Below are 4,269 nucleotides of genomic sequence, written 5' to 3'. Positions count from 1 at the left end.
TTTTTTTGGAGCCAGAGTTTCGCTCTTCCCCCGAGGCTGGAGTGCAGTGGTGCAATCTCCACTCACTGCAACCTCCTGGGTTCAAACAATTCTTCTGCCTCAGCCTCCCAAATAGTTGGGATTACAGGCACATGCCATCACGCTTGGCTAATTTATGTATTTTTAGTAGAGACTGGGTTTCACCATGTTGGTCAGGCTGGTCTCGAACTCCTGGTCTCAGGTGATCCGCCTGCCTCGGCCTCTCAAAGTGCTGGGATTACAGGCATGAGCCACTGCTCCCAGTCTTGTTTATCTCCTTGAATGAAATACATTGAAATGATCAGACTATAATGGAAGTGATCACGGAATCTGCTTCCGAAAGTAGCTGATTTATGTATTTTATTACAGCAGTTAGGGAGTTTTTTTTCCAACATTTTATTATGAATATTCTCAAACAGAGGTTGAGAAAATAGTACAGATGCCCACCATCTATTTTACATTTAACATTTTTCAATGTCTGCTATATCACATATTCATCTATCCCTTTGTCCATCCATTCATCCAACTTAATTTTTGTATGCTTTTCAAAGCAAATTGCAGACATCAGTATACTTTATTTCTAAACATGTCAGCATTGCATAATCTTAACTACAGTTTAATAGTGTTCACAATGTTTTCAAATGGCATAATATTTACATATGGCAAAATGCACAAATCTTAAATGTACCAATAGATTAGTTCTGACAAATGCTTACAAATCGGGTAATGTTCTGTTAACTTTATTAAGTAAAGAAATGTCAGACACAGGCACAGAGGGTCAGAGAAAGCAGCATATTTTGTCCCAAAATATCCTGATTTGACAACCTGAGAAATGAATAAACCATTGCAAATTAGGAGGCAGAGTATTGTTTAAAAACATCTGCTAACAGAAGCAAAAATAATGCAATCGGGCACAGCATTGCAAAAGATTTAGGAATTAAGCAAATCTAGCAATAGAGAGGAAGATTCTGCTGACAAGGTATCACAGGATGGAGATATACCTTGAAAATGAAGGATGGCAAACAAAAGAAGCATCAACTCAACAGCGGTTTTGAATGAAAGGCATGTGATTTCATGATATGAGTGAATGACCTCGTACAATAAATAGCCCAGAAAGACACAGCATCTCTGAAAGGATGTAGCTAATAGACTCATTCTTCTGGGGTCTGAAAAAATTAGTTTCTTAACAGTCATTTTCTGTGAGAGGTCTACAGACATACATCTTGCCCAAACATCTCTATGTAAGCAGCTCCCTAGCCTATCTAGGTGGCAGTAAAACCTGTAATCTCAGCTACTTAGGAGGCTGAGGTGGGAGGACTTCTTGAGCCCCGGAATTCATGTACAGCCTGGGAAACACAATGAGACTCCATCTCTAAAATAAGTGAAATAAATAACCAGTTCCCGTCTCAATATATAAATGAAACATCAGAGTTGGAATATATGCATCATAGACATTAATTATATGCTATTGTTGTAAAAGAAGCAAGAGATGCCAGGCTTTGGGAGGCTGAGGTGGGCGGATCATGAGGTCAGGAGTTCGAGACCAGCCTGACTAACATGGTGAAACCCTGTCTCTACCAAAAACACAAAAATTAGCCAGGCAAGGTGTTGCACACCCGTAATCCCAGCTACTCGGGAAGCTGAGGCAGGAGAACTGCTTGAACCCAAGAGATGGAGGTTGCAGTGGGTGGAGATTGCGCCACTCCACTCTAGACTAAACAAACACCAAAAACCAACATGGGATTTTGGTAAGAATGTGGAGAAATTGGAACCCTTATAGTTTAGTGGTATCGATGGATGATGTAGCTGCTATAGAGAACAGTTTTGGCAGTTACTCAAAAAGTTAAACATAGAGTTACCCTATTACCCAGCAAATACACTCCTAGGCATAACAAAATAATTTAAAACAGACATTCGGCTGGGCGCAGTGGTTCACACCTGTAATCCCAGCACTTTGGGAGGCTGAGGCGGGCAGATCACTTGAGAGGAGTTCGAGACCAGCCTGATCAACATGGTGAAACCCTGTCTCTACCAAAAATACAAACATTAGCCAGGCATGGTGGCACCTATAATCCTAGCTACTTCGGAGGCTGAGGTGGGAGGATCACTTGAACCTAGGAGGTGGAGGTTGCAGTGAGCCAAGATCACACCACTGCACTCCAGCCTGGGAGACAGAGCAAGACTCCATCTCAAAACAAAAAAACAGTCAAATAATTACTCATACACAAGTGTTCATAGCCGCATTGCTCACCATAGCCAAAAAATGAAAACAACCCAAATGCCTATCAACTGATGAATGGATAAACAAAATGTAGTATATTCAGACAATGGAATATTATTCTGCCATAAAAACGAAATATTGATACATGCTATAATGTAGATGAACCTTGAAAACGCTGTGCTAAGTGAAAGAAGCCAGACACAAAAGGTCACATACTGTATGAAACCATTTATATGAAACATCCAGAATAGATAAATCCATAGAGACAGAAATCAGATTGGTGGGCCAAGTGCAGTGGCTCATGCCTGTAATTCCAGCACTCTGGGGGGCTGAGGCGGGCAGATCACGAGGTCAGGAGATCGAGACCATCCTTGTTAACACGGTGAAATCCCATCCCTTCTAAAATTACAAAAAATTAGTCGGGCGTGGTGGCAGGTGCGTGTAATCCCAGCTACTCAGGAGGCTGAGGCAGGAGAATCGCTTGAACCCAGGAGGGGGAGGTTACAGTGAGCCAACGTAGCACAACTGCACTCCAGTCTGGGTGACAGAGGGAGACTCCGTCTCAAAAAAAGAAAGAAAGAAAGAAAGGAACCAGTTTGGTATTTGCCAGGAGCTGGGAGGAAGGAGGAATGTGGGGTGACTACTTAATGGCTATAAGGTTTCCTGTTGGGATAACAAGAATTTACCAGAACTAGATCCACCTAGTTAAGAGTTGCAGGTAGTGATAGCGATGGACGCTCTGGATCGAGTTGTAAAGCCCAAAATGAAAACAGCCAAGAGATTCCTTGAGAAAAGAGAACCAAAACTCAATGAAAATATTAAAAATGCCATGCTGATTAAAGGGGGAAATGCAAATGTAACAGTGACACAAGTACTTAAAGATGTGTGTGCACTGAAAAAACCATACGGTGTACTATATAAAAAGAAAAATATTACAAGACCTTTTGAGGATCAGACATCACTGGAATTCTTTTCAAATAAGTCAGATTGTTCTTTTTTCATGTTTGGCTCCTGTAATAAGAAGCAGCCAGGCCAGACGTGGTGGCTCATGCCTGTAATCCCAGCACTTTGGGAGGCTAAGGCAGGCGGATCACGAGGTCAGGAGATAGAGACCCTCCTGGCTAACGTGGTGAAACCCGATCTCTACTAAAAATACAAAAAAATTAGTCGGGTGTGATGGCAGGTGCCTGTAGTCCCAGTTACTCAGGAGGCTGAGGCAGGATAATGGCATGAACCCGGGAGGCAGAGCTGGCAGTGAGCTCAGATAGCACCACTGCACTCCAGCCGGGGTGACAGAGCGAGACTCTGTCTCAAAAAAAAAGAGAAGCAGCCATATAATCTAGTAATAGGTCGTATGTATGACTACCAGGTGCTGGATGTGATTGAATTAGGTATTGAGAATTTTGTCTCTCTAAAATACATTAAGAACAGTAAATGTCCTGAGGGAACAAAACCCATGCTAATATTTACTGGTGATGATTTCAATGTAACAGAAGATTATAGAAGACTAAAAAGTCTTCTTGTTGATTTGAGGCCCCACGGTATCAAATATCTGCCTGGCTGGATTAGAGTATATTCTGCACTTCACTGCACTGAATGGGAAGATTACTTTCGAAGCTATAAGTTGCTGTTGAAGAAATCTGGTTGCAGAACACCACAGATTGAATTGGAAGAAATGGGACCCTCATTAGATCTGGTTCTGAGGAGGACACACCTGGCATCAGATGACTTTTATAAATTATCTATGAAAATGCCAAAACCTCCCAAACCAAAGAAGAAGAAAACTATCTTCAATGATACTTTTGGTACAACTTGTGGAAGGATTCAAACGTAGAAGCAAGACCTAAGCAAACTACAAACCAGGAAAATGAAGGGGTTGAAGAAGCGACCTGCAGAAAGGATAACAGAAGACCAGGAGAAAAAGTCAAAAAGAATTTAAAAGAAATGATGGGGGGAAAAAAAAGAATTTACCAGAACTAAACATTGGAGAAGGTTGCACAACACTGTGGAAGTAAATGCCAAGAATTGAA

The 4,269-nt window shown here is 41.6% G+C and overlaps 1 pseudogene across 1 annotated transcript; it reads left to right on the top strand.

Moving 5' to 3' along the window:
• Nucleotides 1-2,943: 2,943 nt before the first annotated feature.
• LOC105533827 lies at nucleotides 2,944-4,178 on the top strand (annotated as a pseudogene). Its single transcript, XR_001005178.1, has 2 exons — nucleotides 2,944-3,270; nucleotides 3,574-4,178. The product of XR_001005178.1 is annotated as a ribosome production factor 2 homolog (transcript).
• The last annotated feature ends 91 nt before the right edge of the window (nucleotides 4,179-4,269 follow it).

The sequence above is a fragment of the Mandrillus leucophaeus genome, unplaced genomic scaffold (assembly GCF_000951045.1).
Source record: "Mandrillus leucophaeus isolate KB7577 unplaced genomic scaffold, Mleu.le_1.0 Scaffold129, whole genome shotgun sequence".
Taxonomy (NCBI): Eukaryota; Metazoa; Chordata; class Mammalia; order Primates; family Cercopithecidae; genus Mandrillus; species Mandrillus leucophaeus.
The sequence above is the reverse complement of the archived record's forward strand: the minus strand, read 5'-3'. Positions and strand labels throughout refer to the sequence as shown.